The following is a 15,000-nucleotide window of genomic DNA, read 5'->3' on the forward strand; positions in this document are numbered from 1 at the left end:
AAATCAGAGGCTCTGGTGTCCAACATTAGGCAGGGAGGGTGAGGTAGGTATCTCCAACGAGCTGCCTCGGAAGAAGGCCAAGGAAGTTAGGCCTGATGCCCATGCTGCACCTCAGGAGTCTGGTGAGACTGACGAGGAGGATGTTAGTCCATGGTCTCATCGGACACCCATTTCACAACTAGAACCGGGAACCATGGTGGGAGCTGGGTCGGCGGAAGTGCAGAGTATGTCCGCTGAGGTTGATCAGCCATCAGCCCCTAATACCAGGGGGAACCACACCTCAGGAGTCGGAAGGGCCTCCTCTAGCCTTTCCATCCCCCCAGGCATCGGCCTCTAAGTCAACACATCCTTCAACTCCTCTAAAGAGGAAACAGAAGTTGAATAGGAAACCTAGAGTAGCTGAACCAGCTCCTGGATGGGAAGTTTTTCCCCAAAATCTTTTCAGGGCCTTCCAGGTCTTCCAGTTTTGGGTACCTCTGCCAACCCCTTCATCTGAGCAGGCCTTAGAGGATTCAGTAGAAAACTTTTCCTCTGATGAATCACTTACCTATTGCACCCAGATAGAATCCCCCAAGGACTTTACCCCAGAGGAGGAGGGCTCTATTAGTCCTGAATCTCTAGGAGAAGAATTCTCCTTTGGGGACACCATTTCTCTGATGAGAGAACATTTTAAGTGGCAGGGCTCGGATGTCTCTGAAACTAAAAAGAGATGCTTTGAATTATTGCAGATGGACCGGCCATCTCCATCTGCAGTCCCTCCCCTACTTCCTACCTTTCTTGCTGCATCCCAGACCCCTGACTGAGCCCCCAGCTTCCAAATGTCCAGACAGATTTTATATAAGTTCCTCAGGATACACAGTTCTTACTCATAACCCCCTTTGCAGACCCTGCTGTCATTACTGTGTCATCCAGTAAATCAACCAGACAGCTGTTCTCCACCTCTGTTTCCCACTGACAAGGTCAGCAAATTTATGAATAGACTAGGGAAGAAGGTGTATACTTCTTCCACTCTTGCCACCAGAACCCTAAACTATTAAACTTGCATGGCTAGTTTTGTTTTAGATACCTTATCAAAAGCCTCTGCACTTATTCCATATGTGCTAGACTCTCCTGCTAAGTCACAACTCTCTGCCCTGCTTTCTACCACCTCTCAGGTGACCAGGCACTCCATAAAGTGCAGTTATGATGCGGTAGAGGCATTCTCCAAATCTGCAGCCTGAGGTTCTGTCCTGAAAATATATTTTTTGGTGAGGTTACAGCCCCTTTCCATGGATGTCCAGACCAAATAGCTAGATGCACCTCTTGATAATAAAGCCCTTTTGTGTGCAACCTCTGCGGAGCTCCTTAAATCCCTACAGGGAAAGGGCAAGGAGCTACAAAATTTAAAACATTTGTTAGTCTCTCTTGTTCCTAGATGTCATAGGAACTACCCTCAAAGGATCATCTTTGTTAGGAGACAATCATCTTATTCTAATGCCCCACAGGCTAAGGGACGCACACAAGCTTGGAGACGCTCCACTCCTAACTCTTCCGCCTCCACTACAACTCCCTTTCAGAGGCAGCCTGACCAGGACAGAGCCCCCTCCACTGTGACTCAAACCTGTTACCCATCTCCACTCTTTTAACCCTCCGCCTCACCCTTTCCCTACCCTCCTGATAGAAAATAATGTCAGAGTCTTGGGTCCTTTCCATCATCCAAAAAGGATTCTTTATGACTTGATGGACACTTCCTCCCATTCAGGGGACCCCCCCCAACCACCTACAAGTCAGCTTCATGTCTCCCCCCCCCCCAATTTTGGATCAGCTCCAAACTCAAGGCACCATAGAGTACCTCCAGAACAGACAAACAAGGGATTTTACTCCAGGAAGTTTTTGGTTCCAAGAAAAGATGGCCCTAGGAGGCCAATTCTGGAATTGTCTGTATTCCATCTATTCCTCAAGGTGCTTACCTTCAAAATTCTCACCTTGCATCACCTTCTACCCTTCATCCCTCACCAAGCCTTCATGGTATCCCAGGATCTGAAGGATGCTTGCCTTCATATTCCTATTCACCCTAGCTACAGGAAGTTCCTATGTTTTTCCATTTTCTGTATTGCCATTTGGGCTCTCCACATCCCCCAAGAGTATTCACAAAGTGCCTAGCTCCAGTTATCGCCCACTGCAGCGTGCAGGGCATTCAAATATATCCATGCCTAGACGACCTCTTGATGTGTCACTAGGATTGCCACACCCTCTGTCACCACCTAGGCATGGTATCCAATAACCCTGGCAAACCTAGACTTTGAACCAGGAAAAATCTCACCTGACGCTCACCCAAGACCTGTTTTTTTGGGGTACAGGATAAAAATATACCAGATGGCAGTCTTCTTTCCTTGCCAGAAGGTAGAAGCCATCACACATTACCTCCAAACACTCCTCTCTCTTCAAAGTTGATCAGCTAGGGAATTTCTGAGGGTCCTAGACCACATGGAATCCTTGATACCCATGCTTCCCTTAGCAAGACTGCATATGAGAAATTTTCAGTGGGTGTTAAGGAGTCGGTGCAACCAACATTCACACCCCATAGATACTAGTCTACCTCTCCTCCCATGCCTGAAAAAAAGAGCTACAGTAGTGGATTGCAGGCATATACTCCTCGATCAGGGTACATCTTTTCAGATTCCTCCTTCCTCACAACAAATCTTCAAAGATGTTTCAGACATGGGATGGAGAGTTGTCCTGAAAAACTACAACAAACAAAACAAAGTTCTGGGAGAGTGGTCTTCCCTCAGGCAAAGGGACCACATCAGTGTCCGAGATGAGAACCCTTCTCCTAGCCTTGCAAATCTTCCACCCAATTCTCCTACCAAGCACCTTAAAAGTTGTCACAGACAATATGACTGTCCTGTGGTATATCAACAAGCAGAGGAGACAAGGTCCTACACGCTGTGCAGCCTGGCAATTCAGATTTGGTCCCTGACAGCAGAACTGCACATTCACCTGCAAGCAGTGCACATTCCTTCAGCAGAGAATTTGATGGCGTACACTCTCAGCAGAACTTCTGCAGCCTCTCACGAATGGATGCTTTACAGGGAGGTGTTTTTGGAGCTTGTGGGGTATTCCTCAGGCAGATCTGTTTGCCTTCTCCCAGTACAGGCAGATGCCTCTGTTTTGCACAAGGGATCCATATCTACAGGCTTGGAGGGTGGACGCCTTCTGTGTTTCTTGGGTGGGGATGTATCTTTATGCCTTTCGCCCCTTCATACTGATTGAGTCCTCCTGAAGATTCAGAGGGACAAACCAAAAATCCTGCTGGTGACTCCCTTTTGGCCAAGACAGCATTGGTTTCCCCTTCACCTACTAGCCAAGGGCAATTACCATAGGTTACCCCACCGATTTGACCTACTCACACAAGACAGGGGGGCGCTCATACACCCTCAGGTGTTGAACCTCAGACTTGCTCTATGGGTGATGAGAGTTCTGATCCCCTTCAGACACCTATATTCAGAGGATGTACTCTGTTTCACCTGATGGTACTAGGTTTCCTGGCCTCCTGCAGGACATTGTGTCAAAATGGAAAAGATTCTCCTTATGATGTCAAAAGAAAAAAAGCAGGACCCCTTTCTTATTGCTGTACCTGTGGTCCTTTCTTGCGTGTATGAGCGTCTACATTCAGGACTGACTGACTCTTCTGTTAAGGTGCACTTGTTAGCCATTTCTGCCAGTCTCCCTTTGGTTTCTCCCTTGGTATCTGGATTAGAGGTCCTCCATATCAGACCCTCTTGAAAACCACCTTCATGGGACCTTAATTTTGTCCTTAAAAAACTCACACTTCCTCCTTTTGAACCAGCTCATTCAGCATCACTGAAACTATGTACTTAGACAACAGTACTACTGGTAGCCCTCACATCTGTCAGGAGGGTCTCAGAAATCCAGGCCTTGATGGCTAAACCCCCTTACTTCATCTTCCATAAGGGCAGGGTTTCCCTCAAGGACTAACCCCTTGTTCATGCCTAAAATGGTTAATGAATTGTCCTTGAATCAAGCCATTAACCTCCCTGTGTTTTTCCCACAACTTCAAAATTCATCTGAAAGAACCCTACATTCCTTGGATATTCATAGACAGCTTGGGTATTACCTGGACAAGACCAAATCCATTAGTAAGTCTGACCGGCTGTTTGTCTTTCACTCAAGGGCCTTGGGGAAGGCATTCTCTAAACTGACTATATCATCATGGATTTCTAAAGCCATCTCTGCCTGTTATTCCTTTCATGGAAACGTTTTAACTACCAATGTGAGAGTGCATTCTACTAGGGACAGCTGCCTCTTCAGCAGCCTTTTCATGGGGGTGGACTAGGCTTCCATACTGAAAACGCCCATCTGGTCCTCAGTCCATACTTTTACCAAGCGCTACAAGCCAGACTTGGTCTCTAGAGCCAGAACTGGGTTTGCTAGGTCAATTTTACAGGGTCTCATAGACCAGGCCCCTCAACTTACCTCCCAGGTTCATACCTAAAGCTTGGATTCTCTCCCTACAATTATGAGTACTGCAACAGGAGAGTAGAAGGACATAGAGTAATTGCGTAAGAATTAGTATAACCTTAAATGTCCTTCTATTCCATGTTGCAGTTTTCAGCCCCTCCTTCTCCAACCCCTCTTGCTCTGTTTTGTCCATTTGTAGTGACTTTCCCTACCTTCTCTCCATCCTAACAGGGCACTGTAACAGGCACATACATCTAATGGGCTGCTTTGGCCTGGTGCATATGTGGGTCTGAAAAGCTTCCTTTCCTTGCCCCCCAGGGATACTACTGTATGCGGTAGTCGTTTCTGAAGGGGGTACATGCAGACGTCACTTTTTATAGCCAACGTCAGTTTATGGCCCTGACAAGCAACATGGCATGTACCCCTGCTCCTAAGACTTTGGTATACTGGCCGGATGTCCAGTGCTGCAGGCAGCAACCTCCTTACAGTTATGAATACTGCAAAATGGAAGAGAAGGACATCTAAGGTTATTGTAAGTTCTTACACAACTATTCTGCCATGCTCCTGGGTGTGTATGTGTTCGGGGGGCACCTGTTTGGGGGTAGTGTCAGTTATGGGAGTGCTTTCCTCTGTGTCTGTTTTTTAGAAGAATGGAATAATAGACTTTGACTGTGATGGTTCCAGATACTTCTGGCTGGGATTTTTGCAGGCCCTTAAGTGGCTTCTTCCCTGGGATTCCTGGTATTGGGGTGGAACCAAAACCTTACTCTGACTGGTCAGGCACCCTTTCTGGACAGGTAATTTTCTGCCCCATCCAAGTGGATTCCCTAGTTTTCTTGTGGTTGGGGACTGTGTATGTGTATAGGGTGGAGGTCCATGAGTTGAGAGTATTGGTTTCTACATGTCTTTTAGGCCTTCTAGCTAGTTAAGATGATGTTGTCTTGAAAAAAGGCAATGGTAGATTTTGCTGTGGTAAGGGATTATTGGCCAAAGAGGAGGAGGAGGACTATGCTAGCATGTATATGTTTTAGCTAAAACTGTTAATGTATATCTTAAGTGAATTTTAGAAGAAGAAATAGTCTGTGAATGCTGTTTATGGGTGGGTACTGGAACCTGATTTGCAGTAGTGAGCTTGTCTCATGGTGTTCTAGAGGGGGAAATATAACAAGAGTGTAGATTTTATAAAGAAGTATAGGAAGAGTGTGAGTTCAGTAACAGCTCTGTTTATGTATTATCCCCCAAGGAGCAGTAATTGGGCTAGACTAGATGGACATTATATTTCACATGAGCATTTGTATGTAATAAGCTTTACAGTGTAAGAAACTTCTGTGTAAGGTGGAAGAATTTCAGTCCATATGTCTCTAGTTAATCACTGTACATTAATCAGATCAGACAAAAGTAGTAGAAGTAGCAAACTTAAACTAGTCTTAAGTAAAAAAAAAAAAAATGTATATAATTGTACAGAATTACTAAGCATTCGAAAGTAATCCATGCAAGGCAGGCAGTCTGTTTCCAGTCGAAAATCCTTTAAGTACACAGACAAGCGATCCAAGTAAAACAGAAATAGAGTAATAGTTTCCTCACAAGCTTTCTAAAAAAAAAAAAATATATATATATATATATATATATATATATATATATATATATATATATACTTTTTATCAGGCAAGGGAGTGGTTTATTCTGCTGTATAACAGTGTTATTGGTACACATGTTAAATTCACATCCCTTCCCCCATCAGTGTGACATTCGAGCTGGTCCTGCCCTCCTTAGCACTGTCATAGTAATATAACCCTTATGTACTTCAAATAAAATTTATAATGATGTGGTACTTCTTATTTAACCAGATTAAGTAGATTATTAAGTCTGTGATTTTATCCAAGACAATATACTACATGGCTGGAAATATATCAACCTTAGTCCATTTGGCAATCAAAAAATATATATACATATATACTTTGCATGTAAAAAATCAATTGTAAAAATCATATTCTGTTTTCATAACCTATTAACAAAGATCACTTTCGGCCTTCTAGACTTCTTCAGGTCTGTGTACAAGAACCCTAAAAACTATCTATAAAAATATATATAATTGTATAATTAGTTAGTATTATTATTACACATCATTTTGAATAAAGTGAAAAAAAGTGCACTGGAACTTAGAAAAATGCCACATTGCTTACAAGACTAATTTTATTTTATTCTACCAGTTGGTTTTAAATACCATTTTAAATCAGTTGTAATTTGTGTATGTTTTGTTTCCATCATCATACATTTTTTCTTATTATTTTTCCTTTTTCTGGTTCTCTCTTTTCCACTTTATTCAAAATGATGTGTAATAGTACTAATTATACAGTTATATATATTTTTATAGATAGTTTTTAGGGTTCTTGTACACAGACCTGAAGAAGTCTAGAAGGACGAAAGTGATCTTTAACAAAAGGTTATGAAAATAGAATATAATTTTTACAATTGATTTTTTACATGCAAAATGTATATGTATATTTATATACCTGTGTACTTAAAGGATTTTCGACTGGAAACAGACTGCCGGCCTTGCTTGGATTACTTTCGAATACTTAGTAATTCTGTACAGTTATATATTTATTTATTTATTTTTTCATTTTTTGACTTGAGACAAGTTTAAGTTCGCTACTTCTACTACTATTGTCTGATCCGATTAAAATACAGTGATTAACTAGAGATATATGGACTGAAAATATTCCACACACAAGTTTCTTACAGTGTTGTTTTTGGGACCCACTACACTTGTTTAGTGGGTTGTTTTGAGACTTTGGGATACTACGGAGATTACTTTTTTAGTTATAAGCTTTGACACATCTTATTAACTATGTTGTAGTTTTCATATTTGTACTTCATGTGGTAAAGATGCAAGCTAATAAAGCAAAATAATCAACTAGCACTTTACCTACTTTTCTGTTAGCATAGTGGTTTACAAAATGGGTAGTGAAAATGATTTGAGAGTTGTTGGGGGATATATAAATTTCTTTAAAATGGATAGTGTGAGAGGTTAAATGAAAATAGAATTTAAAATATAGTAGATAGAGAAGGGAAAGAAATAACGTGAATTATTTAGAGAGTTTAAAAAAGGTTAAAAGTATTGCAGACGAAAGGGAGAGTCTTGCAAGAAGAGGAGCGCTAAAGGGGGTATAATGGAATGTTATAATATTGCATGAGTTTATAAAGGTTTATGTTAAGCAAGTGTTTGATACTTCAGACTACAAAAATATTTGGTATGACATGTACAGCAGAATGTAGAAAGGATTTTTTTGACAAACATGAGAAGCCTGTGACCAGAAAAAATAACTAGAGATCCTATAGGTGAATTAGAAATATTTTAAAAACTTTATGAAATTTATATAAAGCAGAGGAATGTTTAAGCCAGTAAGAGGCACAAATGAAAAATATTTATTTCATACTTAATTATTCCAAGGTTATATGAAGAATAGGCTCAACAGTTGAGAACTAAGATAAGGTATTTTGTATATCGCCATTTTTATTTAATCTGTCAAAGAAGTCTGTATAAGGATGGAAGAAAATGAAAGAACTGGAGGGTTTTGTTTAACAGAATTTTAAAGGGGGGAGGGGGATACCAGCATTTGAAAGAAAACTCTAGTGGCTGTATTACCAATAGAAGGTAAAAACTCTTTTCACGCCTAACTTCATACAGACGTATTTCGATTTAAAACCATGATAATAAAGTGATTCTGTATGCTAGCTAAGCAAATGGCAAACTTGCAGAAATTGATAGATGTGGATCATTGTGGTTTTGTGAAGTGGAGGCAAACATTCAACAGCATTTAATATAACTATGATCCAGATGGAAGCCAAGTGTAAGAAGATGCTGCTGCTGTTGGACGGTCTTGATTCAGAGTAAATATTCAATAGAGTCAACTGGGATTTTGAGTAGGGCATTGGTAGCATTTGTGTTTCCTGATTAGAGCTGTGATGTGAATATCCCACCTCTGCCCACCAAATGTGATGTGGGTATCCCACCACTCCCCACCAAATGTGATAACCCTCCACTGGACCAGTAATCAAGCAGCCTCATTCCTCACCCACTGGTAACTGTGTGGGACGTTCACTGGGAGAATAACAGGTACACACGCACACTATTTCCAGATGCAGCTCTCTGCATCAAGTGCAATTTCCCTTAAGAGCACGCAGAGACCACAGTCAGTCTGGGGCTGGTTTTTCCCTCTTTCTTCAGATCCCCAATAAGACTCCCCACTGGCACAGCTATAGAGTTGAGTCCTTAGCCAGGGTTCCAACCCAAGTCCACCAACACTGTTCAACCAATGCTTCATGTCTCTGCCCAAGTAGCTGATTCTCTCGCTCTCTGTTTTGGAGATTTGTTTTACACACACCTGGGAAATGCTGGCACAGGTTTACTAGCTGTGCCCCCTTCTGCCCAGACTATAAGGTAGTTATCACTGCAACCAGAACCCCTTATCTACTTTAAGGTCCTTAACAAAGGGTTCCAGTTTTACTGTGTAATATTAATACTAATGCGAATGGTAGTTTGACCAAGTGTAAGGCTGTTAGGACTGGCCCCCAGTGTGTCACCAAATAAATGTGCAGGTGCTCTCAAAACTTAAATATATTCACAGACCAGCTACAATGAAAGGTTTAAATATATCTAATAAAAGAACAAGACAATACTAAACATATATTCACAGTGATATTGGAGTTCAAAACCACAGGAAATATTTAGAACTGCTATACTCTAGTACCTTACTGATAGAGAAAGGCAGATGTTGTGGGGAATGGTTCTTTTCATGTCCAAAAGTGAATACAGAATGCTCTGTCTCACTAAGAAACTTCTCAAATTAATATCTAAAATATTACTGCTGGGATAGCTTGCAGAGTGACATCATTTCTGGTCCTTTGACTTCTAGTTCAGTCCAAAACTCCAGTTGCTAGAAGCTGGCAGCATTTAGCATATACCTGTAAAAATGTACATACAAGGGCTTTTCCTCAGATTTTTGGTAGATGGTGGAAGTCATAAAACAATTGCATTCCCTCATCCTTCAAATGTAGCAATTAGTTCAGTCCAAGGACAATACTGAAAGCTTCCCAGCACAGATTGTGTCTATAGCTGCATTGAAAACTTTATGGTGTAGCCTATAAAGTAATTTAATTTCAGATATTTTTTCTAAAGTTTGCTGGAATGAGGTTAACCTCCTGTATTCCAGTTTCTACTGTTATGCATTTAAATGGTTACAATAGTGTGTGCACATTTCTGTTCTCTTCTAGTAGGGCACACTGGTTACATTTCAAACAGCACTTTGCAAATACCTTTTCGACACACGCATCTGTATAAACAGTTTGTTGTACACATGAGCTACAGTTGTAATACATTTGTAACACAAACATCTTGTAAAAATAATTTCCATATTCACAAATGATGTATTATTTACTAAATTCTAGCTAGCTGTGCTGGCAGTATCTCCTTTCGTCACAAGAGTAATAGGGTTAAGGAGAATATACGAAGGCTTGACACAATAATTAAGATGGTAGTTTCCGTCTGACAAAGATGTGTTTGAACAGCGAAATCAAGTAGAGATGTCCCCTTTCCGCTGTATATTTTGGAGTTGCTAGCGAATAAATTAAGGGACTTACAAATTCAGGGATACCACTGGTATGGCAATAAAGAAATGTATTTTTATTTGCAGATGGTATTATTTTCTACTTGACGAGTCCAGCAAAGGACACTTTGGTGTTGTGGAACATTTTGAAACTGTTTTAGATCTTTTCGGAATATAAGGTCAATGAAAGTAAAGCAAGGGCTCTAGTGGTAAATTGTGTACCCACAAATCGAGTCAGTAATAAGCATGTTGATGGGGACATAAGATGACATTTGTAGGTATATGAATCAAAAATTATGATGTTATGATGGCTACAGTTATGTGGGAAGAGACAAACCAAAAAATAATATAAAAATTGAGAAGCTGGAAACTTTTGATTATGGATAGTAAGATACAAGCGGTGAAAATGCTTTTTGTCCCTTTGGCTTTCTATACAGGCCAAGTATATTTTATGAACCAGAGGAGAAGTTGTGGATAATAGTTAAAGAACTGAAAGAAGAATTTATTTAGAAGAGAGTAGAGGGCAGTAGTTGAGTGGAAAAAAAATTCCTTCCTCTATAGAGTAAGGTAGTTTAATATTTCCTGATTTGGAGGGATACTTTAGAGATGCATGGTTGACTCTTGTACATAATGCAAGCAGAAGGTTATAAATCAAACTGGAAAAGGTTTTTGAATGCAGGTCCTTGTAGAGAATACCAGAAGTGCAGAATAATATATGAAGTATTATAAGAAATAAGATGACTTGGAAATGGAGAATGGAGATTTTCCAATAAGGATGGCTGGAAGTATGGATAGAGAAAATGGGCAAGGGGGGGGGTATAATTTACTGGAGGAAATTGGCAAATGAGACTAGCTGTTCAGAGAAAGTAACTTGGGAGTGATGCTGTTTTTGATAATTACTGCAGGATCTTTTACATTCACCCAGTTGCTCCCAAGTATGCTACTAAGTCTAGAAGGTTTAGGATTTTTGCAAGGAAGTGTTAGTGTGTATAGATATGATGTCCTTCAAGGATGCATCTGCAGTCCTAACATATGGGTTGTCCTGCCTCAGGCAGCCCTTCGGTCGGCCGGATTCCAAAGTCTGGGTCTGGCCTCGGCTGATGTCGCACTTCAACCGTCATAGCTGCTGTGAATTGGGTATAAAGGCATCAGCCGACGCCATTTTCCTCAGTCTTTCTTGCCGCGCGGTGCCCGAAGCAGAAGCTGTTCGCAAGTGCCGGTCGGTCAGATCCAGAGATTACTACTAACGAAGACTTCTAAAAAGCTAAGTACCCCGTTGGGGACTCTTTCTTGCCTCAGCCGATGTCAGAAAAAGTAAATAACTGTTTAACTTGTGGGAAACAAATACCTCATAAGGATTTCCACTCTTACTGCCTTCCTTGCTTAGACCCAGACCACGACGTATCAGCTTGTCTAGCCTGTGCTTCCTTCAACCGACGGACACTTAGACGTCGGTCGGAGTTTACAGAGGAGTTTTTTGGTCCCGCTTTTGCTTATAAAATGTCGTCGGAGACTCCGACTTCACAATTAGTTAAAAAGCGTAAGGAAAAGGACCGACACTCGCGGTCCGCGGTTTCGGCCGAAACCACGGTTAAACCAACCGCGAGTGTCTCGGTATCGGCTGAAACAGAGTCCACAGTTCTTCCTTCGGCCGAAAGCATGCCTCCTATAGCCGAGGCTTCACACAGCATGGATGAATCTGCTACTGTAATTTCCCCTGCTGTAGCAGGCACCCAGGATTTATCAGATACTATTCCTTTAGTCATATCTACTCCTGCACGTGGAGCTGCTAGGCCCCCTGCATCTATGTCTATCAAGGCCTTTGCTAGGGCTAAAGCAGCTAAATCTTCTAAGGCCTTGCCTGCTGAAACCCCCTCACACAGGCCTACCTCTAGTTCCCAAATGCTCAGCCTGGCTGAGGATCTCATTTCCTTGATTAGGGGATCCCAACCCCACCCTGACAGGGCCTCTCAGCCCCCTCCAGAGAAGAGGCCTACAGCAGAGCCCCCGGATCCAGTTTCTACAGACTATTCCTCGGATGATTCAGAACACTCAGAACCTCCAGAAGGCCCATATTCCCCTTATGAGGATTCTGATGCAGAAGACTCCATTCCTTCTGCCTCTCCTCCTGAGGAATTTTCTTTTGGGGAAACCTTACATGCTATGAGAGAGCATTTTCAATGGCAGGGCCAGGATTTTTCAGATTCAAGGAAAAGGCTAAGGACCTTTTTACATTTACCACAGCATAGGCCTTTAGCCATTCCTCCAGTACTAACAGTTGTTGATGATGCATATAATGATGCTTGTACTGCCCCTGACTCTCTTCCACCGGCCCCTGCCAAGCCCGACCGATATTACAGGGTCCCGGACACACACTTTCACTTGTATAAGGCTCCTATTGCAGATCCTGAAACCATTTCACAGGGCCCCAAAGCTGTAGCAGCTGCCTCTGCCAAAACCCTCCCTCTGAAAGAGAATCTAGAGCATTAGAGAGATGGGGTAAAAAGTTTATACTTCTGCTACTCTTCTTTCGCTAGGGCCTTAAACTGTCAATTCCACATGATCCAGTATCAGGAATTTTTGTTAGACCAGCTAAATAAAAAACTGTCCTCTCCTGAACCTATAGACCGTAAGTCCCTTCAGGATTTGGTACATAACACTCAGCAGGTCAGTAATCATTCCTTAAAATGCGGCTATGATGCACACTGGAGGCTTCCTTTAGATCAGCTATGACTGGAACAGTGATTAGAAGGCATGCATGGTTAAAAGAACAATCCTTACCAGATCATGTAAAGTCAAAGCTCTTAGATGCTCCCATGGAGAAACAAAGTTTGTTTGGTTCCCCTGCACAGCAAGTGCTAAAGAAGATGGAAGAAAAAGCAAAATCTGTCCAAACAGTAAAGGATTTCTTACAGGTCCAGCCTCCAAGGTTTAGTAGAAATTGGCCTTCGAAGAATTGGTCCTTTCCAGACACCTCCAGAGCACAGAGAGGCAGAAATAGGCGCCCAAGAGGCAGAAGTCAATCCAGAGGTGCCTACAGGGGACGTCAGTGGCAGCCTAACAACCAGAGAAATACTGCCACAGATCCAGCTACTACCACTTTCACAGGACAGACACAATGACTTGGCTCTGACACCGCCTACCAGGGAACAACTGGAAGCACCCTTAGGCGGAAAGCTAGCCTTCGTTTCCGTAAACTGGCATTACATTACAGGAGACAAATGGATTTTACAGACAATAAACAAAGGCTACAGGTTTCACTTCCACACTCTACCAAAAAAGAGAGGAATGCCAAACCTACCACCAAACCAAAAAACAAACTCTCTAGGACAAATCAACCACCTACTAAGGATGAGAGCTATAGAAAAGGTACCTCCCATGGAGCAAGGGCAAGGATTTTACTCCAGACTTTTCCTGGTACCAAGAAAAGAAAACCAATGGAGGCCTATTCTCGACCTGTCCGCTCTGAACACATATCTCATTGTTCCAAAATTCAAAATGCTGACCCTACAGCAACTTCTTCCCATGCTGGGCAAGGAGTCTTGGCTGGTGACTCTAGATCTCAAGGAGGCATACCTGCACGTCCCTATACGACCAGATTGCAGAAGATACCTCAGATTTCTTGCAGGATCAGAGCATTATCAATTCTCATCATTGCCCTTTGGCTTATCTACTGTGCCCAGAGTATTCACGAAATGCCTGGCATTAGTAATTGCTCATTGCAGGCTCCAGGGAATTCAGATTTATCCATACCTGGACGACTGCCTAATACAAGCGGACAACAAGATCAAATTAACAAAAGATTTGGAAAAGGTTATACAACTACTGCAAGCCCTGGGATACACAGTCAACATGAAAAAGTCAAGGCTGGTACCATCCCAAAGGATAACATTCTTGGGTGCAGAACTGGACACATCAAATCAGATGGCTTTTCTCACAGCAGAAAAACAAAAGCAACTACCACTCTATTTCATGGCATTAACAACACAGACCCAGCTTACAGCAAGGAAAGTCCTGCAAGCCCTGGGTTACATGGCATCCTGCATAATATTGATACCACATGCCAGGCTGCATATGAGGAAGTTGCAATGGTACCTAAGGAATGTATGGTCTCAACACAAGCACAGTCTAGAAGCCCAGATTCCAATAATTCCATGCCTGAAACAAGAATTCCTGTGGTGGGCTCAGGCCTGTCAGATGAACAGAGGACTGCCTTTCTACAAACCTCACCCAAGCCAGACTATCACCACGGACGCCTCAGACCTAGGCTGGGGGGCGCACATGGTGGACAAGTGTATACAAGGCCTATGGACACAAGACCAGCTGAACCTTCACATAAATCTAACACACTCATATCCTCTATGCCGGATGGCAATGGACCTGTGGAACGTGGCCCTGAACCTCAACATTCAACTCCAGGCCAAATTTGTGCCAGGAAAAGAAAATATACTAGCAGACACCTTAAGCAGAACTACCACGGATGACCACTAATGGATGCTGCATCCAGACATCTTCAAAACCATTACAAAGGAATGGGGACTACCAGAAATAGACCTGTTCGCATCCCCACACAACCACCAATTGAGGAAATTCTGCACAAGGACATACCACCCTCTTGCTTGTAAGGTGGACTCCCTATCCTTCAGTTGGGAAAACCTAACAGCGTATGCATTCCCACCTCTTCCTTTGATGCACAAAGTGCTACTGAAGATCAAAGAAGATCACCCAAAAAATCATCCTGATAGCTCCAGACTGGCCGAGGCAGCATTGGTACCCACTACTGAGGAGTATGTCTCGGACACACGCATGGCCTCTACCTCTAGTTCCTTTACTGCTAACACAGAACAACCACAAGATCCTACATCCAAACTTGAAAACACTACAGCTAGCTGCCTGCAATATTACATAAAACAAAATAACCCAGATTTAT

The 15,000-nt window shown here is 42.3% G+C and overlaps 1 protein-coding gene across 1 annotated transcript in view; it reads left to right on the forward strand.

Annotated features, from left to right (window-relative positions):
* The window catches only part of PPP1R12C (protein phosphatase 1 regulatory subunit 12C), a gene marked incomplete in the record, with an annotated part of 1,670,410 nt that overhangs the window by 43,797 nt on the left and 1,611,613 nt on the right, over positions 1–15,000 (forward strand).

The sequence above is a fragment of the Protopterus annectens genome, chromosome 17.part0 (genome assembly GCF_019279795.1).
Source record: "Protopterus annectens isolate FY-2018-M chromosome 17.part0, PAN1.0, whole genome shotgun sequence".
NCBI classification, from domain to species: Eukaryota; Metazoa; Chordata; order Ceratodontiformes; family Protopteridae; genus Protopterus; species Protopterus annectens.